Raw genomic sequence first — 25,764 nt, 5'->3', positions numbered from 1 at the left:
GTCTCTCCCCATCCTTCTTGTACCCCCTTCAGGTACTGGCAGGCTGCTACTAGGTCTCCCCAGGGCCTTCTCTTCTCCAGGCTGCACACCCCCAGCTCCCTCAGCCCCATCACTGATTGTATTACCAGGAGCTAAAAGCCAAGACCGTGGCCGTGCTGCTATGGAAGGAAAAGTACCAAATGTTTTGAAAGGGAAGAAATAAATCCATGCATGTAGGCAGAAAAGAGAGATCCAGGTGCAATATCACTCTAGAGGATGCCAAGCTCCCCACAACAGAGCTCTCTCCACCAACCCCATTTCCAGTGCTGTTCCCAAGCACTGGCTCCTACCTGCTCCAAGACCCCCAGCCAATGGACCTTTGCAGAGAACTTCTTTTGGGGGTAGAAATAAAAACCAAAACAAAAGAAGTGTCTCCCTTTGCCTGGCAATCCCTCCCCTTAGCTTCACCTTGCCAGTCCCAGGACACAAAGCTACTGAGTCAGCCAATAAAGGCCAAGCATTAAGGGCTATTGTGTCTGCACTTCTGAAGTTGCACTTGAGAATAGAAGGCTTGGAAGAAATTCAGCTTGATTCTTGGGGGGAGAAAAGGCTTATTTTTATAAACTAACAGATGTAACTAGATAAAAGGAAGCCAACCAGAGCAGCTTACAAGGGGAAAAAGGAAGAAAACCAGAGCAATACTTCATTCAGCAAAAAAGGGGCCTGGCAATGTGTGAGCATGGCATTACACTGCCTCTGAAACAGTCAGCTGACAAAATGCAGCTACTCCTCAGGAGGATTCATTATTGGGGGGGGGAACAACCCAACCAATCCCTACTATCACTGAGTATTTGCATAGGAGTTTTCAGAGTCCTGAGCCTGGAAGGCTTCTCTAGCTGTATCACCAAACATATCTTCCCTTTGTAACTGGAGGAATGAGCTTCAAATGTGACAGCTTCTGCATGACAGCAGTGACTCTGCAGCAGTTTGCTCTCATAGGCCAAATTAGTGCCTGTGAGCCCTCCATGTGCCCTCAAACCTACCACAAATCACAGAACGTTGGAAGGGACCTCCAGAGATCACCCAGTCCAACCCCACTCCCAGAGCAGGATCACCCAGGGCAGGTCACACAGGAACACATCCAGGGGGGGTTGGAAAGGCTCCAGAGCAGGAGACTCCACAACCTCTCTGGGCAGCCTGCTCCAGGGCTCACACCCTCACAGCAAAAGTTTTCCCTCCTGTTCCCCTGGCACCTCCTCTGCTCCAGCTTGCCCCCAGTGCCCCTTGTGCTGTCCTTGGACAGCCCTGAGCAGAGCCTGGCTCCAGCCCTGCACATCTTGATCCCCAGCAATGAGGGCAGCCCTCAGGCTCCTCTGCTCCAAGCCCCAGCTGCCTCAGCCTGTGCTCACAGGGAGATGTTGCACTGCCTGCAGCAGCTCTGTGGCTCTGTGCTGGACTCTCTCAAGCAGTTCCCTGAGGTCCTTCTTGAGCTGAGGGGACCCAGAACTGGACACAATATTCCAGCTGTGGCCTCAGCAGGGCAGAGCAGAGGGGCAGAAGAAGCTCTCTGGACCTATTCACCACATCCCTTTTGATTCACCTCATGATGCACTTGGCCTTCTTGGCCACAAGGGCACATTGCTGGCTCAGGGGCATCCTGTAGTCCACCAGAACAACAGAATGAGTGGTGAATGCCAAACCATTCCCAGTCCCAACCATCCCTAGTCCTGCTCTCTGTGCATGTTCACAGCCTGATTTGACAAGAGAGCTCTTTCTGCACAGGGCTGCACATTACATGGCAGCACAGCTTCTAACAAGAGCACTGTGGCTTATAAACCTTAACAAACAAGGTGTATTTTAATTCTTTCATCTAAAAGCAATTCTCCCAGGTGGCTTATAAAGAGCAAGATAACTTAGATTTGTGTGGCAGAAAAGCAGAGAGAAAGTGCAGCATTTTATTGATGGTCTGAAGAAGTCATCAGCAGGCTGCAGTCTCTGTTCTGAGAAGCGCAGCATCCTGACCCGTGCTGCCAACACCCCTGCAAAAATCACCCAGCCAAAACCATCCTAACTTTGGGTTCTGACACTCTGCCACAGCTGCATGCAGAGCTCACTGGGCATAACCCAACACTGGTTTTGCTGATAATCCAGGAAGTAACACAGATCTAACTCACTGCATAGATCCACAGGTTGGAAGGGAGCTCAGAGCTCATCTCCAACCTCCCCACCATGCCCAGGGACACCTCTCAACTACACTCAGCTGCTCAAGGCCTCATCCAGCCTGGCCTTCAACACCCCCAGGCAGGAGGCAGCCACAGCCTCCCTGGGCAGCCTGTGCCAGAGTCTCAGCAGCCTCCTGCTGAACAACTTCTTCCTCAGCTCCACTCTAACCCTGCTCTGCCTCAGCTTCAAACCATTCCCCCTTGGCCTGTCTCAGACAGCCTCAGGAGAAGTCTCTCTGCAGCCTTCCTGCAGGATCCCAATCTCACTGCAGACTTTGCTGGTGGAAAGTCACAGTGCTAAGGATTACAGCCAAACAAAAATGATTATCATAGTTACATGGGTTGTATTTTTAAACTGCTTTCCTTGTTTATCTCTTTAGAGGACAGTAATTAATCTTGTCCTTAGATAGGCTGAATAAAAGCCCCAACAAAGTGGCTGTGGGTCGCAATTAAGAAGGGCACCACAGCTTGATCCTTAAGAAGGAAAAGCATCTTGTGTAGCAATGCCAGAAAGCAGTATGAGCTGCAGGGCCAGAAAGGTGAGCAGGAAGCCTCTTCCACTGCTTATTCTTCCAGGGTGCTGACTTCAGTGAAAGGAGAAACCCACTTCCCTGCATTTCCAACCAGTGTGCCTTTCAGCTGTACTCTTTGCTGGGACTGTTTTGGTAACGTAACAGAAGAGCTCCTAGGGACACCTGAAATACAAACAGCCCAGGACTCCAAAGAGCAAAGTCACAGTAAGCCTCAGGTTTCCTGCTCAGCTCTGGTCCTAAGCACTGACAAGAAGCAGCAACCAAAACCTTGGCCAAAGCCACGACTGCTCTGAGCGTCTCTGGCGAGCCAGGGCAACAATTACCCAGAGTTTAACATCTTTCTTCTGCACGTTTGCAATTGAGACTTGCTCTGGGAGCTGGAGGTTATTTTCTCCTAGCACAAACCAAATAAAGAGCACAGTATCAGCACCTACAGCCAAGAGAAGGAGGCCCTCAGCAGGCAGCCCCAGCCCCCTCCATTCCCTGTACCAGCCCAATGAGAATGACTACTTAAAGTAATAAGGTTTCAAATGTTTTCTGAGATAAAGCAGCAGCACTCCACACCTTCTCCTTCTTGCCTTGTGCTTCTGACAGGGAAGAGGGAGGCAGCAGCAGCTGAGTACTTAATGCCATTTACACGTAGATCCCAACACAGACTTGAGGCTCCTTTGTGCAACGCAGGGCTCTGGAATCGTCACATCGGCTTTATCTCGCTAAAGCCTCGGATTATAGTCTGCAAATGCAAACCAGTGGCTCAGTTCCCCTCCCCTAGGGGAAGTGCATGCATTGCAGATTTAGAGGCTTCTGTCTGCAGGCGAGAGCCAGCCAGAAGCTCCTCTCATCAGCTTTTCTCCTGGCCAAGGAAACGGTGACCTTGCTCCCTGCCTCTCTTAGCAGGCTGGAAAGACAGGGAAGCAACGGTGTGAGGAATGAGTAGTGACAGAGGAGAGAAGTAGGCCTATTAGCCTTTGGGCTGCAATGTGAATAAACTCCCTAAGGCTGTAAATGTAGCCACAGCTCTCTTCCCCCATGCTTTTCGGGGGTATTTTTTGCACGTTCACCTTCTATCTGCCTTCCCTGCCAGGCAGGCTGTTACTGTCTGTCACCTCATCGTGGGACCAGGTGGCACTGGCACGTAGGAGAAAGCAGCAGCAGGACTGACAAAGGATGTGGGAGCCACGCAGATAATTATGTGTGGTGCTGAGAAGGAGGAGCAGCAACACAACTGGCATCCAGCTCCTCTGTGTCTGCTAGCAGGTGCAGCAAGTGCAACTAAACTGCACTGGGGGAACGCAGGGGGGGGCTTAAAAACAAACTGTCAACAGACAGAGAGCCTTTGCAGGCTTCCATTTGCTCATCTGCTGCAGCTGCATCGTTCAGCTGGGCCCTGAACTAATCTCTATTCATCCACACATTTACCTGCCCAGGGCTGTACATACAAGAGCGCCTCTCGCACTGGTCTCGCTTGGATGCAGAGTCAGCTAGGTCTGCATTGATGCGTCCACATCAACCTGCAGCCTCCGAGTCCAGGGAGAAGCTCCTGTCACCTCGAACAACAGAGCTATCAGAGCAGATGGTGTGTGTCTCCTGATCTCCAGAATCAGAAGCCAGGCACAAAGATATGCAAGAGGAAGGCTGGGACTTGCCGTGAGATCTTTGCACAGCGAAGCCGTCGGAGGACCGCCTGGGCTCATGTATAATTCAGAGTGGGAATTCAAGCTGGAAGGGGCAGGCTGGCTGTGCAGGGAGGCACTCAACTAGCATGAAGAATTTAAGAATGAGGCTAAAGAAATAACACAAATGAAAAGAGCTCTCCTCCTTGAGACTTGGCTACGCTGCTCAAACGGTTTTCCACTCCAACAGGCAGTTTCCATCCCCGGAAGCTGCTGGCCTGTTCCAACCAAAGTGAAGGTTGGGAGTTTTAAACACACTGGATTCTGACAAGAGTTGTGAAAATCAGTGGCTTGGCAGGTGAGAAACCTCTTGCCCTGCCCCCACTAGCAGGGAAGCCGTGCAAAACTCCCCTCCCAGTTTGTCCCAGCGAGGAGCTTGCCTTGGCAGAGGACACGGGCACAGCACTGAGGAGGGACAGCCCCGGGGCGGGGTGGGCAGCAAGGGCACAGCCTGGGGGCTTGTGGAGCACTGCAGAGGGGCAGGCAGGGAGCTGGAGAGCAGGTACAGGGAGATGCAGGCTGTGGTGGGAAGGGTGGCAGCAGAGGTAGGGCTGGAAGGACAGCCTGGGTTAGAAGAGGAAGGGGAAAGGGACACTTGGGGGGTTCAGGGCAGACTGCAGCAAGCTGGCATCTTTGGGTGGGATGGATCAAGGTGGGAGATAATGTTGCAATAAAATTGGTGCTTATGTAACAACTTTCTTCTCTTGGTCCTTGGTGAATAAGGAACTTTTCACTTTCTGACTCACTGCTTTCCTACATCTTTGTACTGTTTCCAGTAGCTGAACCCTGCATTTCTCTCTTTCCAGGAGGCTGCTGCACTTTTGCCTTTCTCTGAGAACTGAGGAGCAGCAGCTCTCCTCCCTGACTCCTGCCTTTAATCCCTCCAATCCTCCTGCAGTGCTTTGATTCATACCTTAGATCCCTCTCTCTGGATTTCCCCATATGCTCCTCCAACACCTCTCCCAAGTGTTTTCCTATGCACTGCGGAGCGCAGGCATCCATTTTTCCTGCTTCCTCCCCTCCACCTTACTCTTGTTTCTGTCATCTCACTTGGTAACATCAAAGGCAGGACCAACATGGTACCTCCAGTGTCTTTTTCTAACAGCAGTCTACAATCACCTCCAGGCCTTTGCTGGGCATCGAGCTTCTTGAATAGCCTGCAGCTGATTTCCAACTGCTTTTACAAACATCTTGAGGTGTTAAAGGGAATGCCATTTCTTTCGGCCTGAGGGGCTTGGAATCAGTTATTTCTCTTCTCCACCAGAAGGCAAGTGTGTATTTGATGTCTCTTTGTTCAGGGATCTATATGCCTCTGCTTGTAGGCTCTTGCAGCACGATAAAAATCTAAGGAGCTTTAAAAATCCATTAAGCACATTCCACCTGCCAGCACACATCCCTCAGAATTAACTAGGAGTTTACAAAGATCAGCTGCTCTGATGAGCAGGCTCTGCTGCCACCGCAGCAATAGAGCTGGGGCTATTAAAGGCTGACAGTTTGTTGTGTTTCCATTACCACTGCCAGCCTGCAGAAGCCTCCAGAGCTCGCAGGACTGCCCGGAGGAGCTCTCTGTGCCTACGGCCAGCGCGGGAAGCAGAGCAGAAAGATTAACTGCAAATCAAACTGAACCCACTGCACAGGTGAGGAAAACTTGGTGGAAGGGTAATGGCAGTGTGCTCCTGTGGAAAGGCACCAGCTGGGAAGGAGGAAGTCTGCTTCCCACGTCCAGGATGAGCTCAGGAGTGTCAGAGGTTTAACTGCAGTCCTGCACTACCTGCTCACGGGAGCTATTGCCTCGCAGCAGCGTGTGGGGAAGCTCAGACAATATTTGTCAAGTGCTGGAAAATGAAAGGGTAAGAATCACACAATCACAGAATGATAGGGGCTGGAAGGGACCTCGAAAGCTCATCCAGTTTGACCCCCTGCCACAGCAAGGTCACCTAGTGCAGATTACACAGGAACACAGCCAGGAGAGTCTTGAGGATCTCTAGAGAGGGAGACTCCACACCCACCCTGGGCAGCCTGCTCCAGGGATCCATCACCCTCACAGTGAAAAAACTTTTCCTCCTGTTCACATGGAACTTCCTCTGCCTCAGCTTCCACCACTGCCCCTTGTGCTGGCATTGGGCATCCCCCAGCAGAGCCTGGCTCCAGCCTCTGGGCACTCACCCTGCACAGCTTTATCAGCATGAACGAGGTCACCTCTCAGGCTCCTCCTCGCCCAGTTAAAGAGCCCTCAGCTCCCTCAGTCTCTCCTCGTAAGAAGAGCCTCACTATCTGGACAATCAGTGGGAATTATGTCAAAATCCTCTTGTTCAGCTGTTCAGAATTCTATCATAGATTCTCCTTTGTTGAAGAGTTATAATCTCTGCTTGTTTCTGATAGCCCAGCTTCCCTTCAACAACACCTCCGCAGTAAATGCTCCTGGTTTTCTCTGTTTAGGACTGCTAATTCTTCTCTCTCTCTTATGCTCTGTTCTGCAAATCCAAACCCCAATTATAAGAAAGGAAAAATGAAAAGGTAATTATGTTGACAGATTATTATCAATATATTTTCCAGTGGAAAAAAAAGAAAGAGGGAAAAGGCTTAGAACTGACTACAAAGCACAAATATTGTTTACAATTAAAATGCAAATGCTCAGCCTTTAAGCTGAGCCCTAGTAGATGGATTCTGTGTAACATAAGCTGGTCAGAAGCAATATTGCACTTCGTTTATCACTGCCCATGAGCAGACAGAAGGAACTGTGGCAGTCAAGCCTTTCCCTCCCAGATGCATGAAGTATTCTGCTGAGATCTGACACCCATCGGGACGCCCCACGAGGACTTACCGTGCTGCTCAGAATGATTTATAGCGAGCTAGGAACGGCGTTGTGTCGTCTGGGGAGGTCTTGTTAGAGCACTGATGTATGAAGACAGAGCACCCTCACCTCCTAAACTTAGCCCTGCTAATATATAAAGCCTGTCCTGGTGGCCATCTCACGCCAGCATTGCCGTCCAGAAGTGACAGCACCTTTCATCCCCGTGGGACTTGCCACAATGCAGCACAACCCCCCCAGAGCTGGCAAGTTCCTGTCGATGCTGGGCATCCAACGTCACACTGGGGAAAGAGATCTCATACCTGCAGCAAGCAACAGGATCGTCCTCTCACCTCACCACTTACAACTCTGTTTATTGACCCAGAATCACAGGATGGCAGGGGTGGGAAGGGACCTCCAGAGATCAGCCAGTCCAAGCCCCTTCCAAAGCAGGAGCGTCCAGGGCAGGGCACACAGGAGCACATCCAGCGGGGGCTGGAAAGTCTCCAGAGCAGGAGACTCCACAACCTTTCTGGGCAGCCTGCCCCAGGGCACCAGCACCCTGGAGTTAGTCCAGTTCCAACAGTTCTGGATTCACAGTTGTGCCACCCTGGGGCCTTAAGCAATGAAGATACAACTTTAGGTGCTGTGACTCTGCACTGGCTTCCTATCTGACAATTAACTTTTAATTAACTCAGAGTCTTAAATACAGGGAATTAGCCCCCCAGAGAGGTTGTGAAGTCTCCTTCTTTGGAAACTTTCAAGACCTGTCTGGATGTGTTCCTCTGTGCCCTGCCCTGGGTGACCCTGCTCTGGCAGGGGGCTTGGACTGGATGGTCTCTGGAGGTCCCTTCCCACCCCTACCATGCCATGACACTGCTTCTCTGAAGTACACAAGGCAGCATTCAGGCCAGTTTGTCTCTCTGAACTGTATTTTCACGATGGTTTAAACCTCCCAGGGTAACCAGCTGTACCAGCAGCATCACAAACTCTCTGCAACTAAGCATCCTGCTGCCGGTGCTGTCCAGCCAGATGTCCCTCCCCCACTTACACCTGCTTCTGCTATTTCCTGAGCAGCTACATCCCATCAGAAACCTTCCTCTGATTACAGACTTCAGCCTGACTGCATAGCAGGCATCAGAACACAGATCAGCACAACCCTGCCAAAGTGAATTACTCACAGAATCAGAGAATCTCAGAATTGTTAGGGCTGGAAGGGACCTCAAGGATCATCCAGTTCCAACCCTCCTGCCTTGGACAGGGACACCTCACACTACAGCAGGTTGCTCACAGCTACATCCAGCCTGGCCTTAAAAGCCTCCAGGGATGAGGCTTCCACCACCTCCCTGGGCAACCTGTGCCAGGCTCTAATTAAGGAGGAGTGAATTTTATTCCCAAGAGATGCCATGTGGACACTCCATGAAGGCCCAAAGCTGGTCCCAGCTGAGGTTCAGGCTTGCACCTTAGCCATGCAAACTGCCTAAAAAGGCTGACAGAAAAGCGAGGAAGAGAAAAGCAGCCAAGGTGCTGCTTAGGTCCGTTGGTGAGTTAATGAAGGAATGAGATAATAAGCGTTTTGTTTTGTTGGAGTTTAGCAATCAGAGTGCTGGAGCTGACGTAGGAGCGTATATTTAGCAACATTAGCAAACAAAGTTAGCAATCAAGAAGCTGGAAGAGATCTCCCCTGCACCCAACCGGGCAGGAAGGGTTGTACCTGAAGGAGATCAAGGCAGGGTCTTTGGGCTGGTCTGCACTGCAGTGGAAAGGCCGCTGCAGGGAGAGAGGCACTGATCACCCAAGCCTGCAGGGGCCAGCTGATCAAAGGAGTGGCTGATGGAAAGGGAAGCCGTTTGGGTAATTATGATCTGCTTGCTCAGATCTTACACATTTTCAGTTGAAACAAGTGTCTCCCTTGACAGATGGGCAGTAGCCCGGTGTCTCCTGAAGCTGAAAGCCTGCTATCTGAACCTTTAATTGGGGGTGAGAGGGGGGAGGAAATAATGTTCCCACCTGCAGCTCTCAGTTACACAATGCAGGCATTAAGTGTCACCTATAGCTGACACAGAGCAAGGCCACGACTCATTTTTCACGTGGATGAACTTTTACTGGATGAACTCCTGAGCAATATTTCCCAAATCCCATGGTTGGAGGGGAATGAGTTTGACTCTCCCATTAGGAGCCTGTAAAGCAGCTGATGGAAATGCCTTACTGCCAAAGGGAAGGAGGGAATGAAGATATCAGTGTGTGGTTGGTTCTAAGAAAGGAAGAGAAGGTTGCAGTCAGTGGGTAAAATCAGACAGAGCTGAGCACCTTCACTGCTCATTTAGAAGCCGGTATCTTACAGACTGGCTGTCAAAACTGCACAGTCATCTTGCAAGGAAAAAGCCCCACACCAAGTTATCACAGGCAGGTGAAAGTTTTACAGCAATGAAAGGAAATTCTGAACAAGAGGGGTCCTCCATCCCAGTCTCATTAGGCTGCTAGCAGTTAAAGATGGAAAGACTGGAGGGGTATTTTTCTGTGCACTGGTTGGTAGAAGGAAGGGATTTCTCTTGAATGTAAGGGGAAAAAAGGTAGAGCTCTGCTGACTTTGCCAGTAGAGAAACTGCTATGTTCTAACTATTCCCCTTTCTTATTTAAGATCATTTCATCCAGACAGCCTTACTCCATCACAGCTCCTTTGAAAGGCCTTGACAGCACACCCTTAAAATTCACCAAGTTCCCCTTTGCCCTTTCAGTTGCTTTCAGCAAAGTTACAACTGCTATTGTGCAGGATTTCACACACTCCTCGCTTGCAGTGCTTGGGGAAATTGCCACATGTTTCTCCCTAAAAGCTTCTGAAGTCTCAATTTCCATCAGTTTTGATGCTACAAGAAATAATGCAGTGGCAGACAACTGTAGGAGAAGCTGCTGTGACACATGAAGTGCCACAATAACTCCCACTGCACCAACCTGACCTGCACTGGGATTTGGATCCCTTGGATAAGTATCCAGAAGATAACCGAACATGTTAACAAATTCCTAGCTATAACCAATTTTCCTAGCAGAGGCTTAACCAAAGTGCACAAAGCAGAAGGCACTGCTAGCAGTTTTTATATTCAGCAAACACAGAAGAAAAAAGAGCTTGGTTTAGAAGCCTAGAATGGCTCAGACTGGAAGGGACCTCAGAGCTCATCTCCTCCCCACCATGCCCAGGGACACCTCTCAACTACACTCAGCTGCTCATCCAACCTGGCCCTCAACACCCCCAGGCAGGAGGCAGCCACAGCCTCCCTGGGCAGCCTGGGCCAGAGTCTCAGCACCCTCCTGCTGAACAACTTCTTCCTCAGCTCCACTCTAACCCTGCTCTGCCTCAGCTTCCAACCATTCCCCCTTGGCCTGTCTCTAGACACCCTCAGCAAAAGTCCCTCTGCAGCCTTCCTGCAGGATCCCTTCAGGTCCTGGCAGCTCTGAGGTCCCCCTGGAGTCTTCTCTCCTCCAGGCTGCACACCCCCAGCTCCCTCAGCCTGTGCTCACAGCAGAGCTGCTCCAGCCCTGGGAGCATCTTTGTGGCCTCCTCTGGACTCTCTCCAGCAGCTCTGTGTCCTTCTCCTGCTGGGGACACCAGAAGTGGAGGCAGGATTGGAGGTGAGGTCTCAGCAGAGCAGAGCAAAGGGGAAGCTGTGGCATGAAACATGATCATTTGCTCTCTCTATTCTTAGCTTTGGTAGCCAATTCTTTGTGCTGCAGAATAAACTGCAGTGCCCAGTGCTCCACACAGAGATGCCCAATTATTTTGTTTCTGGTTTCTATGTATTTGTTAAAAGGAAAGTGTGGTGTAGACTCTGATCTCTCTCAGATGGAGCAGATGCTCCTACAAGGCCATGCAGCTACCACAGCTTTAATTTAAGGTCACAGCAAACTAAATAAATCTCACTCCTGTCAGTTAAGTTTAAGCTTTCATTTACTTGGCTTTGACACTAATTAGAGTAGAGCCTTCACAGTGACAATTATCTTCTAATACATTTATCAAAGGAAAAATAACAAATACTTTAGTAAGGCTGACTTTGGGTCAAACCTATTCATTCCCATTGGGAGAAATCACCATCATTTATACTAAAATGTGTGTATCTTTTGTCTCCTGTTTTGATGCTGTGGCTCTTGAATGAAGTTCATTCCCACTCCAGGTGTCAAAGCCTTCTCTGTGTCACTTTTACTTTCAATGCAAAACTAAGCCTTTCCACAGCCACCTCCAAGGCATTTCCTGGAAACAGTGGAGGTCCTCACTGCTTGCTGCTCAAAGCTTCCAGGTGCCTGGTGAAAATGGCATGAAGTACAGCGAGCAGGTTCGTGAGGAGAGCAGCTCTGCACACTCAGGTGTTTGGCTGGCTGTGCTCCTGCAGCCTGGCTTTGTTCAGCTCTCTGCCAGAGCTCTCCTCCTCTGCTGCTCACCAGGTGTGGCAGACACAGACTCGGGGCAGAACCCTTCCACAGTCAATAGTCTGATTCTTGACTGTGCCATGGGAGGCCTTTGATTTCTTACATCTGGCAGCTCTTCCAAAGCCCTTAAAAGCTGTCAGTGTAGGTTTTTACAAGGCATTAAACCACAACTGTTGTATTACAATGAAGATCACTGAAATGCCAAAATAAGCAAATTTGTCTGAGACATTTCCAGTCCTTATTGGTTCTTTTTTTCCCCCTACAGCACAGCATGCAGATAACTTGCACTGGCTGAAAGCACAGCAACCTGAGGACAAGTACCACAGAATCACAGAGCCATTCAGGCTGGAAAAGAGCCTCAGGACCACCAAGTCCAACCCAGAACCCTACTCTGCAAGGCTCACCCCTAATCCATTGCCCCAAGCACCACAGCCAAACCACCTTGACACACAGCCAGGGCACCACCTCCCTGGGCAGCACATTCCAATCCCTGACCTCTCTTGCCATGAAAAAATGTTTCCCAATGTCCAGTTTAAACCTCCCCAGTGGCAGCTTGAGACCATTCCCTCTTGTTCTGTCACTACCTGTGAGAAGGGACCAGCACCAAACTTTCCACAACCTCCTTTCAGGTAGTTGTAGACAGCCAGGAGGTCTCCTCTCAGCCTCCTCTTTTCCAAGGTAACCATCCCCAGCTCCTTCAGTCTCTTAATCAGATTTATTCTCTAGGCCCTTCACAGCTTCCTTGCCCTCCTCTGATTGCTGATCCCAGCCAGGATGCCTTTGGCTGTCTTGGCCCCCTGGCCACACTGCTGGCTCCTCTTCAGCTGCTTGTCCATCAGCATCCCCAGGTCCCTTTCTGCCAGCAGCTTTCCAGCCACACTGCCCCAAGCTGGTAGCATTGCTTGGGGTTGTTGTGACCTAAGTGCAGGACCTGGCACTTGGCCTTGTTGAAGCTCATCCTGTTAATGCTGGCCATGGATCCAATCTATCCAAGTCCCTCTGTAGAGCCTTCCTACCCTGATCAACACTGCACCTGACTTGGTGTCATCTGTGACCTTACTGCTGACACCCTCTGTGTCTTCAACAAGGTCATCAATAAAGAGGTTAAACAGAAGTGGTCCCAACACTGAGCCCTGAGGAGCACCACTTGTGCCCTAAATCAACACCAAATTCCTCTGCAGGACTTTGGATTGCAGCTCCCATCTCAGGCTGCATTTCATTTTCCCGTGGAGATGCACTTTTGTGTTGCCAGTTTCACCAAGGACTGTGTCTAGGTGTGTGGGTGTCTCTCTCTGATCCTTTGGAGCACTGGCACACAGTGCCACTTCGCCTGTTTGGAGGCCAGCCATTAATTCAGCCACTGAGCATCCAATTTGCATTTCTATCCAACCCGGGAACGACAAGAATACCACCTCTGACTTCCCACCTCCTCCTGCTCCCAGCCTCCTCTGCCTCTCCCGCTGCCCTCGCAGACCTCGCACAGCTGAGATGAGCCTGTCTGCATGCACACCGCTGACAGACAGGCTCAGAGCTCCTTCTCATTTGATTTTTATCAACCCAACAGGGAAAAAAGTGAATCTTCAACGCATCTCATTAGGGACCAACCAATTACACTCCCTTGAACTCCCAAGCAGAGATGGATAAATAATTAAGGGATTTGCTCGATGATGTAAGATCCAGTGTTCCCTGGCAAGAGTGACTTTCTTTGCAAACACTTCTAGCCCTGCCTTTGGAAACACCCTTTGAACTGCTTCTGTAAATAGCTCTCTGGTTTCTGGTTGTGTTGGGGTTTCTCGGGGGGCCTTTGTTATTCAGCACTCCCAGGCTGAGATAATTGTCTGAATCCACAGATCACACACTATGCTTCTGCCATGCATTTGGGTAGCTGCAAGAACTGTAATTATTTCCTCATGTGAATATCAAATTTCTGCATCCAAAGCAAGTTCTGTGTTGTGGGGTTTTTTTCCCTTTCCTTTGCAATATTATGTTTAAAACCAAGTTTCTCCAAGCATCCATATCCCTAAGCCCACAGATGCTTTGAACCTACCAAGCTGTTCAGTTCAGCTGGGCTCCTCAAATTCTGTGTTGCAGAGGTTTGCAATCTCTCTGCAATGCCATTGGAGAGTAAGATATGAACCAGATGTATCGCTGCATTTGCTAAGGGCTGCCTCTCTGCTGGTACTCTTCCAGCCTCAGGGGCAAGAGAGTCAAACACCAGCCTCAGATCTGGAGTCTGGATGAAAGGGGGGAAAACAGGGGCAAAATCTCAACAGAGCTGAGATTGGTAGGGAGGAGGAACAAGGAACTATGTGAAGAAAGGAAGAAGATAAGGAGTGAAAGCAAGCATCCTCTGATAGCGATGTATGGAACACTTGATGGTTTAGTTCCAGGACCTAAGCAGCTCTGCCCATGAATAAAACATGTGCCTCTGTTTCAGACATCACTCTTCCTGTTTCTATTACTCTTCACAAGTCTTTACAGAAAGTAAAGGAAACAGGAGGGAAATAAAGCTATGGCTGTGCAGGCATCCATAGGCTTGAAAATAGCTGTGCATATAAATTCAGAGAGCTTTCAACTTGGAAAGCAGCAACTATGGATGGAAGGACTTAACCCATGCTTAATTAACTCTGCATTTAATTATTAAAACACCACAACTGCAGCAGTAAAAACAAATAGCTGCCTGGAGACTCCTTCTTTCCAAACTATCGTTACAAAAGCCACAACAGCAAACTCTTCCTAATACTATTAAAAATATCTCTTTCTCTCCTAACAGAACAGGGCATGACCATTCCCAGGTAACTGAGAGTGTCCAAAACTCTTCTCTCATCAAAAGAATTAGGACAAATATCACCCACAGAGCCCACAGTCTGAGGTCTCAGGGCAGACCTTTTTTGTTTTCATAGGGGAAAAATACCAAGAAGTAAAAAGTAAATATACTAAAATCAAATTAAAACACAGTGAAATCCTTCTGGACAATAAACTGTGTGGAAGAAAGGGAGCCTCAGCAACATGTGTAAGGACCTGGGGGTGCTGGGGGGAGGAGAAGCTCAGCAGGAGCCAACAGTGAGCACTTGCAGCCCAGAGAGCCAAGCAGAGCCTGGGCTGCAGCAAGAGAAGCAGAGCCAGCAGGGCAGGGAGGGGATTCTGCCCCTCTGCTCCACTCTGCTGAGACCACAGCTGGAGCTCTGGAGCCAGCTCTGGAGCCTCTGTGCCAGGAAGGATCTGGAGGTGCTGGAAGGTGTCCAGAGAAGGGCATCGAGGATGAGCAGAGGGCTGGAGCTGCTCTGCTATGGAGACAGACTGGGAGTTGGGGTTGTGCAGGCTGGAGAGGAGAAGGCTCCCAGGAGACCTAATTGTGGCCTTCCAGGATCTAAAGGGGGCTACAAGAAAGCTGGGGAGGGACTTTTTAGGGTGTCAGGGAGGGATAGGACTGAGGGGGATGGAGCAAAACTAGAAATGGGTAGATTCAGATTGGATGTTAGGAAGAAGTTGTTCCCCATGAGGGTGGTGAGAGACTGGCACAGGTTGGTGGTGGAAGCCTCATCCCTGGAGGTGTTTGCAGCCAGGCTGGATGTGGCTGTGAGCAACCTGCTGTGGTGTGAGGTGTCCCTGGCCATGGCAGGGGATTGGAACTGGCTGATCCTTGAGGTCCCTTCCAACCCTGACAGTTCTATGATTCTATTTTAAAGAGAAGCTTTTTCACCTCTTCCAATGGCCAAAATCAGACAGGGGTCAAAAATCTCTGGTAAATACAACACATTAAGAAATGAAGCTCAAGCATTCTTTTGGCTGCTCAACATCCCAAAATAACCACCTCTTGCTTTAAAGCATTCCCTCATTTTCATTTCTTTGAACAATTCTTTGTCTGCAGCCTATTTATAGTGGAGTTAAGCAAGCAACAAGCCAAAAGCCAGCTGCCTTGATTATAAGCTTGCTATGTTCTGCTTCTTGAGTGCATGATAGGTCTTAGAATTAGCTGTCTGGGTGAACTCATTAAAGATACTGGGAAGCAGTCGTTAAGCTCCTTTGTGCAACCAGGTAGCTGAAACAATTTCCTTAAACCGCTGGCAAGTGGCACTCTGCAGCTCCACAGGATGTGCACAGGGCAGCTGGGAGCAGGAGGCTGCACTGAGCGTTATTCTGTGACTCCTCTTCTATTAATCAGAGAGCAGCAGAAAGAGAAGTGAAGCGGGGAGAGAAAAAAGGGGGAGGCGGGGGGGGGGGGGAGCTGCAAATAAGCCTGGGGCAGAGCCTAAGAGGTTCTGGAAGCTCTGACCTTAAATCATTATAAAAAAAACTAAGAAGGAAAGCTCCCAGGGCTGAAGGCCTGAGTTAGAATAGAATAGAATAGAATAGAATAGACCAGACCAGGTTGGAAGAGACCTTCAAGATCATGGCATCCAACCCATCCCAATGGGCAATCACTCTCTCTGTGTAGAACTTCTTCCTGACATCCAGCCTAAACCTCCCCTGGCGCAGCCTGAGACTGTGTCCTCTTGTTCTGGTGATCAGGAGACATCATCTGTGGTGCAGTTCCTGAGCTCTGGACATTCTTGGTGACTACAGCAGACTGGTTTAAAGTTAAACCAGGTAAAAATTAAATTAAATTAAATTAAAAATTTGACTCACAGAATCACAGAGCTGGCAGGGTTGGAAGGGACCTCAAGGCTCAGCCAGTCCCAACCCCCTGCCATGGGCAGGGACACCTCACACTGTATCAGGTTGCTCACAGCCACATCCAGCCTGGCTGCAAACACCTCCAGGGATGAGGCTTCCACCACCTCCCTGGGCAACCTGTGCCAGTCTCTCACCACCCTCATGGGGAACAACTTCTTCCTAACAGCCAATCTGAACCTACCCATCTCTAGTTTTGCTCCATGCCCCTCAGTCCTATCACTCCCTGACAGCCTGAAACGTCCCTCAACAACTACTGAAGTTAAACATCACCTACAGCTTCCTTTGTTCCCCCGACCCGAAACAAACTCCAAGATCCTGAGTGTGGTTAACTGCTTAAAGCAAAGGAGCAATCTGCATCTTGCAAACAGCTCCCAAGGAGAAGCAGCTAGAAGTTGGTCTTCCTGGTGATCCATGCTTGCCCAAACAGTGCAGGTGGTGTCACAGCCCGCTGCAGTCTCAGCAAATGGACAGCGTGGGTTTTAAACAGGGACAGGACAGATACAAATGGGTTAAAGGAATGTCTGAAAGGTTTCATGAAAACAGCTGAGAGATGTCTTGCTTTTGGAGCTCAACCATCTGTTAAAGGAACAACCAGACTGCCATTTGTCTCACCAGGGTAGGACAAATCAGGGAGAAGTGACTTAGCAACGCAATTACTGCTGACAAAAGTATTTTTCATGGTGAAGGGGGAGAGAAGTTGAAGGAAAGCTGCAATTGCTTAATAGAAAAGAAGCTCAGCAAAGACTGAAGCACCTGAGAGAGGACTGGAAAAGCTGCAGAGTGCTTAGTTGGTAATATTTGGAACACTGGCAGAAACTATAGCTCAGCTCTGACTGCCAGCAGCCCACCAGTGGTGCTAAAGAACTTCTCTCTCGTGTGTGGCTTGGCTGCCCCAGTTCAGAGGCTGCTCTTTGTACAAGGTTTTGCTCCTGGCATCTGTCAGGAGCACAGCTGAAAAGGAAAAGGAGGCACAAAGAAGGAACTCTGTCCAAGCTGAGAGAGGCTCTTAGCCTTGCCTTCTGGCCATGATAGATTAATTACTTCTGGGTCAACATTAATTACTTGTGGGACAAGCCAGAAAGGACCACGTCTAGAGCTCCTATGGAATCTGTCATGGAACTTGCAGTGATAAGCAGGAGAGGAAGCATCTCCCAGGCAGGGAAAGCAAGCTGTTTGCAGGAGTGCCCATACATCCTGATGTCTAAGATGTTCATGGAGCAGAGGGTTCTCATCTGCTCCATGACATTCCTGAACAAACATGATGGGTTTGTGTAATAAGAGAAACACAAAGTAGGGCAAGAACAGAGGCAAGTCTCCCAGAGAGATGTACACAATACCATATTGGCTCTGTCACAAAATCCATCAGCTCAGTGTCCTGTGGCTGCAAACTGCCAGCAGCAAACACTTAGGGGAATACAGCACCAGCAAGCCTTCTGCAGAGCCATATTTCCTCTGCTTTATCTTCCCAGGCACTGACAACCAGGGGCCAGCGAGCACCTGGAACTGATGGTTGTATCAGGTACAGCAGCTTCGGATCAATAATACTACCAGGAGTGTGACTAATCCCTTTGCTGCACCCAGTTTCTTGGAGCTGTAGGGACAATTCAACTATGTCCTGAGTGAAAAAATGGGCAAGAGAACAGCCACAAAATCCAATGCAGCAGAGCTGTTAAGAAATCCACTTCTACTGCAGAGCAAGCACCAAACACAAGGCAAACAGCAGCTGGAAGTCACTGGCTTGTTGCAAGGAAAAGAGGCAACACAACTTGGAGGCAGCAGTCTGGAAGGGCTGCTCACCTCTGGACCTCTCTTCTGCTTTGCTTATTGCAAAGTAATAATGCAATTATCTACAGGAATAGTAGAGAGTTGCTGAAACTGAACAGTTACCAGATCTGAGCAGCTGAGCCAGCCTGGGGGAATACTGGCTGCTAAAGTTCTTCTGGATGGGGAGGAGAAAGGCCAAGCCTGCCATTGTCTGCTGAATCACAGAGTCACAGAGTCACCAAGGTTGGAAGAGACCTCAAAGATCATCGAGTCCAAGCTGTCACCACAGACCTCATGACTAGACCATGGCACCAAGTGCCACATCCAATCCCCTCTTGAACACCTCCAGGGATGGGGACTCCACCACCTCCCTGGGCAGCACATCCCAGTGGTGAAGCTTTAACTGCCAAGAACTGGTAAAGAAGGCAACACTGGTGCAAGCCTGAAGTAGAAAACTTGTAAGTATCACAGAATCCCAGAATGGCTCAGGTTGGAAGGGAGCTCAGAGCTCATCTCCTCCAACCTCCCCACCATGCCCAGGGACACCTCTCAACTACACTCAGCTGCTCAAGGCCTCATCCAGCCTGGCCTGCAGCACCCCCAGGCAGGAGGCAGCCACAGCCTCCCTGGGCAGCCTGGGCCAGAGTCTCAGCACCCTCCTCCTGAACAACTTCTTCCTCAGCTCCACTCTAACCCTGCTCTGCCTCAGCTTCAAACCATTCCCCCTTGGCCTGTCTCTAGACACCCTTAGCAAAAGTCCCTCTGCAGCCTTCCTGCAGGATCCCTTCAGGTCCTGGCAGGCAGCTCTGAGGTCCCCCTGGAGCCTTCTCCTCTCCAGGCTGCACAGCCCCAGCTCCCTCAGCCTGTGCTCACAGCAGAGCTGCTCCAGCCCTTGGAGCATCTTTGTGGCCTCCTCTGGACTCTCTCCAGCAGCTCTGTGTCCTTCTCCTGCTGGGGACACCAGAACTGGAGGCAGGATTGGAGGTGAGGTCTCAGCAGAGCAGAGTCCAGGGTAAGGATCCCCTCTCTTGCCCTGCTGCCCACACTGCTCTGGCTGCTGCCCAGCACTCAGCTGCCTGCTGGGCTGCATGAGGGCACTGCTGGCTCCTGGGGAGCTGCTCATCCATCAACACTGCCAAGACTTACTTCAGAGCTGCTCTCAACCCAGTCTGCACCCAGGCTGGATTTGTGCCTGGGACTGGCCTGACCCAGAGGCAGGACCCTGCACTTTGGAAAGCATTAAGCTTGGACATTGCACATTCCATTGGCACAAAGGAAAGAAACTGCTGAGCCGTATCCACATCTCCACCCCAAGCTGAGCTGCCCCTGCCCATGTACTTGATAGGGCAATGCTCTCGGGAGACTTCTGCTGCCTGACTGCTGCTTAGCAAAGGAGATCACATTTCATCTCATTCTGCACTCCTGAAAAGTGATGTGATCCTCCCACACTACAGAAAGGGCAAATCATTAGCCTGGAAAACTTCTGCATTCAGAGCTGTGGAGAGGAGCTGTCTGCAGCTTTCTTCTTCATGTCTGCTCCAAGCTCTGGCTGGCTGTTCACAGGGTCTCTCAGACGTCTTCAGGCTGGCTCTATGTACTGCTCAGCTCGGCCCTACAATGCTCTCCACAATGCAACACACTTCATTCTGGTGTTGTTTGCCACGAGAAGCTTTGGGTTAAGCGCAGTTTCTCTGTTCAGCACTAGGCACACGTCTTGCTGAATTGCTTCTATTGAGAGAGATCTGTGCACAATGATCTGAGTGCCAAGGTCAATTACCTGCAGGGTCACTGATTATTTACACCTTTTCCTTCTCATAAGAACCATAAAATTATGACCTGCCAAGAACCTTTCCGCATTTTCTTTCCACTGAATCATCCCAGCAAGAGAAAAGCAAACCAGCTCTGGCTGAACTGGTTCTGTCAATCCTTTAAAGTATTACAAGAGTATCTGAAGTGATGTATGTGGCAGAGCAGATGAAGGAGAGCATCTATCACGGGTGTGTTCCACGATGCATGTGCATCAGGGGCTGTGACAACAAAAAATGGATGGAAGGATGAAACGTGAGAGGTGCAGTCACACCAGACCAATATTTGTGTTAAGTGCTTCCAGGGAAAACAGAGGGGAAAAACATTTCACATCTTTTGTATTCAAACACAACCAGAACCGACCAAACCAACCAACAAAGCCCAACCAAGCAAACCAACCAACCCACCCCAATCAAGCAAAAATGAAACCAACACGCCAAGCAACACGTGGGGGAAAGACACCCAGGAAAGCTTGCTCCCGCCTAAGTGTGCTGGTGCTGTGACATACTCAGGTGTGGCTTCCTCCATCCTACATGCTTTGTATTTCCATGGGTGGAGGCCTCCTCTGGACTCTCTCCAGCAGCTCTGTCCTTCTTCTGTGGCACTGAGACACTCAAATGTGTCCAGAGAAGGGCAACGAGGCTGGTCAGTGGTCTGAAACACTGCCCTGTGAGGAGAGGCTGAGGGAGATGGGGTTGCTTAGCCTGGAGAAGAGGAGGCTCAGGGGAGACCTTATTGCTCTCTACAACTACCTGAAGGGAGGTTGTAGCCAGGTGGAGGTTGGTCTTTTCTCCCAGGCAACCAGCACCAGAACAAGAGGACACAGTCTCAAGCTGTGCCAGGGGAGGTTTAGGCTGGAGGTGAGGAGAAAGTTCTTCCCAGAAAGAGTAATTGGCCACTGGAATGTGCTGCCCAGGGAGGTGGTGGAGTCACCATCCATGGAGGGGTTCAAAAGAGGCTTGGATGTGGCACTTGGAGCCATGGTTTAGTTGTTATGAGGTGTTAGGTAGTAGGTAATAGGTTGGACTTGATGATCTCTGAGGTCTTTTCCAACCTGGTTGATTCTATGATTCTGCTGGGGACACCAGAACTGGAGGCAGGATTGGAGGTGAGGTCTCAGCAGAGCAGAGTCCAGGGGCAGAATCCCCTCTCCTGCCCTGCTGCCCACAATTCCGTTGATGGAGCCTAGGATAAGCTTTTTGTCACAGAGTGTGTACTTTTATTTGGTCTTAGCACTGATGACTCAGGTCCTCCAGTGTCATTCTCATCAGTGTGGCTGATACCTCTGCTGGCCTTGACACTTGTCTCAGGCTGATACTCGAGCTGCGGCTGCTACACTTCAGCAGCAGCTCAAAAGAGCAAAGGAGTCAACGTTCTGGGCTCCAAAGATCCTTTTCAGAGCAAAGCTCTCAGAGCTGCAGAAGCAGTTGCAAGGCCTCAGCCTTTGGCCTCCCTGCCTCAGTAACTTTTTCCATATCTAGGATTGTTAGGTGTCCAAAGGGGCATGGGGAAGCCAAGAGGAGTCAGAAATCACTCAGGCTCACAACTGTGATGCTAGAGGAGACAAATATTTACAGGATGCCTTTCCACCCTTGCTAGAGCTTGAGCATTGTTTTGTCTCCGGGATTCATTTCCTTCTGTCTCTTGATTACATCTCTGTGTTTTCCCTGACTCTGACTGTGCAATTTGGAGCATTATCTTTTCCTCTGAGCTGGCTTCTCCCAACTGCTTAATGCCATTAGCAAACATCAGCATCACACTGCAGAGAAGAACACTGCACTGCCTGAAGACGGCCCTTCAAGTGGCTGCCTCTCCTCGGAAGACCCATCTGTCACCAATACCATCATCCACCAGAGCCCCTCCTGCTTCTACCCTTCATACATTCAGCAATTAGTGTTTGCATTTTACTGTATCAAAGCTTTGCAAAGCTCAGCTTAGGCAGGAACACTCAGACAAAAGTTACTGCCCAGAAAACACATCTTCTGAGGCCCAGCTCACAGCCCTCTTGCACACGTGCTGATTTCTCACTTGCTCACAGCAGCCCCATGTAATCCACTCAGTAATTAAAGCAAAGATGGGCTCCTGCTTGACTGAATGAAAAGGGAGAATCCATAATTGCTAAAATGATGGTCCCAGTGCTGCAGTTTGTGATACAATACACAACAATATTATAATGAGAAGATTTAAAACAACTATGGAGAGCAGCACTAATTCTGCAAATTGCACTGTAATTGCAGGAGACAGCAACGAGAGCAAGGCACCAATCAGTGCAGCAAGCTGCTGCCCTGGTGGATACACAGCTAGGAGCCTCCCTGATGGGAACAAACCTGTCACAGGGCACAACAGAATTTTCCAGAGGATTTGGATAGTCTGAGCTGGGTCCTGGGGACAAAGGGGCCCAGAAGGCTGCACAACCACACACGCTCCCTCTCCACCCCGGTGTGGCAATCCCCCCGACCCAGGGGCTGTTGGGTGACGAATGCCCAAGCCCCATTACTGCTCCAGCAATGGCATTCCACAAATGCAGAGAGCAGAAGTCCTCTCAGAAGTCCTTTGCCACTGCATTGTAGAATCCACAGTGTTACAGAGTCTTAGAGTGGGCCATTAACAGCAGAAGTCCTGGAAGCCCCTAACAGATGAAGCAGCTAGCAGATGTCCCAAGCAGCATCCCTACACTGAAGCCCTAGCCAGAAGAAGTAGCTAACTAACAGAAGTCCCTAGCAGCCCTAACCCCCCAGATCTGTTCTGTTGCTCAGAGTGGCTGTTTCTACACTCCTTGTTATCAATCACTCAACCAACAAAACCCAACCAGACATAGGAGCTAAAACCTTTTCCCCACAAGAGGTGCCAGTGTGTCAGGGAGGTGGCTGGTGCAGCATGTTCCAATCCAAGGGTGCCAGCACGTCAGGATGTTGCTCTTGGCACACATGGAGTGTGATTGCTTTGCTCCATGCAGCATGCAGGTGGTCAGCCAGAAAGTATTCCACAGCCCCATGCACTCTGCATGCATCCCAGCTCCTGTTTGCAGAACAGGGGCTGCAACACCTCTGCACCTCACACAAGTCAAAGCACAGGAGACACAAGGTCAGAGGGAGGATAGCAAAGCCCTGAAGGCCTAGCAGGGAGAGAGAGCAGCTTGTTCTGCATAAGATAAGCATATTCTTCAGAGCAATTGGGTGAGAGAGATTTATCTTATATTGCAATATGAACTTCAAGGAGTCCACCCCCCTTGGGCTGCCTGAGCCCTCTGGAAAATTCTGTCCCCAGCTAGAATCCAGTTCCAAACCGTACCAAAACTACAAGGATGAGACAACCAGCAAGAGCTGTGCTGCTGCCCCGGTGGGACTGGACATAGCCACCTAGGCATGAGGCTACCTCTGCTGGTTCTAAAGCACATTTCCACATGGAGCTTCGTTCTGGAGGCCACATGGCAACGCGCAAAAGGAGCCTGTCCTCCACCTGGCAGCAGAGTGACATAGAATACATAGAATAAACCAGGTTGGAAGAGACCTCCAGGATCATCACATCCAACCCCTCAACCAATCCAACACCACCTAAACAACTAACCCACGGCACCAAGCACCCCATCAAGTCTCCTCATGCACACCTCCAGTGATGGTGACTCCACCACCTCCCCAGGCAGCACATTCCAATGGGCAATCACTCTCTCTGTGTAGAACTTCTTCCTCACATCCAACCTAAACCTCCCCGGGTGCAGCCTGAGACTGTGTCCACCACCTAAAGCAGCACCAGCATTCAAATCACTGCTCAGCTGGCCCAGCACAGGCACCACTGCTCAGCATCCCATCTGAAAGAAAGGGTGATCAACATGAAGAGCATTTTCCTGTTTGGTGGTGGTGGTTGGTTGAGGGTTGGGGTTTTTTAATAGATGTGGATTTTGTTTCTTTTTTATTTTATTCTATTTATTTAAATCATTCTCTTCTCTGGAGGATTTTAAACCCCACCTGGACACATTCCTGTGCTACCTGATCTAGAAGAACCTGCTTTAGCTGGGGGCTTGGAGTAGATGATCTCCAGAGGCCCCTTCCAACCCCTACTATTCTGTGAGTCTGTGATTATTTCTCTTGATTCTATTTCATTTTATGTATTCTAGTCTATTTGATTTTATTTATTTTATTCTATTTTATTTATTCTATTTGATTTATTTATTTTATTCTATTTTATTTATTCTATTTAATTTTATTTATTTTATTTTATTTATTTTATTCTATTTTATTTATTCTATTTAATTTTATTTATTTTATTTTATTTATTTTATTCTATTTTATTTATTCTATTTTCTTCTTTTTATTTTATTCTATTTTATTTTCATTCTATTTTATTTTATTTATTCTATTTATCTTATTTTCTTCTTTTTAAATTCTATTTATTCTATTTTCTTCTTTTTCTTTTATTCTATTTTATTTTAATTCTATTTTATTGTCTTTATTCTATTTTATTTTATTTATTCTATTTATCTTATTTTCTTCTTTTTTAATTCTATTTATTCTATTTTCTTTTTATTTCATTCTATTTTATTTTAATTCTATTTTATTTTATTTATTCTATTTTATTTTATTTATTCTATTTCTTATTTTCTTCCTTTTTAATTTTATTTATTCTATTTTCTTCTTTTTATTTTATTCTGTTTTCTTTTATTCATTTTATTCTATTTTATTTATTCTATTTTATTTTTTATTTATTCTATTTTATTTTATTTATTCTATTCTATTATCTATTCTATTTATCTTATTTTCTTCCTTTTTAAATTCTATTTATTCTATTTTCTTCTTTTTATTTTATTTTATTCTATTTTAGTTATTCTATTTTAGTTATTCTATTTATCTTATTTTCTTCTTTTTTTAATTCTATTTATTCTATTTTCTTCTTTTTCTTTTATTCTATTTTATTTAAATTCTATTTTATTGTCTTTATTCTATTTCTCCTATTTTCTTCTTCTTCAATTCTATTTATTCTATTTTCTTCTTTTTCTTTTATTTAGTCTATTTTAATTAATTTTATTTTATTCTATTGAATGTCATTTATTTATTTTTTAAATGCCATTTTCTTTTCTTTTCATTATTTCTGGTTTACTGGGGGTTTTTTGTCCTTTTTGTTTAAATCCCCCCCTTCCTTCCAGAGGAGCTGGAGAACGCCGTGCTGTGCCTGCTAGGCTTCTTTACAGCTGAGCTTTGCAGTGCCAGCACTGTGTCTGTAAGGGAGAGGCTTACCCACATGTAATTGTTGGGCTGCTAGTTGTGCTGACATGATAAAAGCAGCTTCATACATCCTGTGATTTAGCCCTGATTGTTTGTGTCACTTAGGCTTATAGAAGCCAGGGGGGCCCCGGCGTGCTCTCCTGGGCTCTAAATGGCAACACCAATCGTGGTCATTAGAGCATTCATGACCTGTGTACTAAACAAGGTATCAGTGCTAGCGCAGGCTGCAGGCTCCGCTGGGACGCAGGTAATTGCTCCTGCTGGTATCTATCAAACTCTGTGCTGCAAAGGTGAGAGATCTTCTCACTTTGAGCTTCAGGGATGATACACAGTGGCACACACTCCCTTTCTTCCTAAGAAATGAGGTTTATCGGTAATCCGAGGACGAAATAAGGATGCTAACAGAAAAGCAAACACACCAACCAAAACAAAACAAAAAGCCAAGCAAAAACAAACAAAACCCCCCAAGACACAACCACCAAAAAAACCCCAACAGACAAACAAACAAAACAACAGAAGAAGAAAAAACAAAACCCAAAACCAACCCCAAAACAGCAAAAAAGGAGAATCCAAACTGAAATAGAGGGCCTGGAACGAGGCCTGGAGCTGGCCACTCTCAACAGGAAATGGATATTCAATTAGGTATCTCTGTTGTGTTCAATAGCATCAGCCCCCTGAGAT

General features: G+C 48.3%; 1 protein-coding gene across 1 annotated transcript in view; it reads right to left on the bottom strand.

The window, feature by feature from the left end:
• LRP1B (LDL receptor related protein 1B) overlaps window positions 1-25,764 on the bottom strand; it is a 642,156-nt gene that overhangs the window by 387,444 nt on the left and 228,948 nt on the right. The gene's annotated exons all lie outside the window — the stretch shown is intronic.

Source organism: Dryobates pubescens, chromosome 2 (genome assembly GCF_014839835.1).
Source record: "Dryobates pubescens isolate bDryPub1 chromosome 2, bDryPub1.pri, whole genome shotgun sequence".
NCBI lineage: Eukaryota > Metazoa > Chordata > Aves > Piciformes > Picidae > Dryobates > Dryobates pubescens.
Note: the sequence above shows the minus strand (reverse complement) of the source record. Positions and strands in the feature narration are given on the sequence as shown.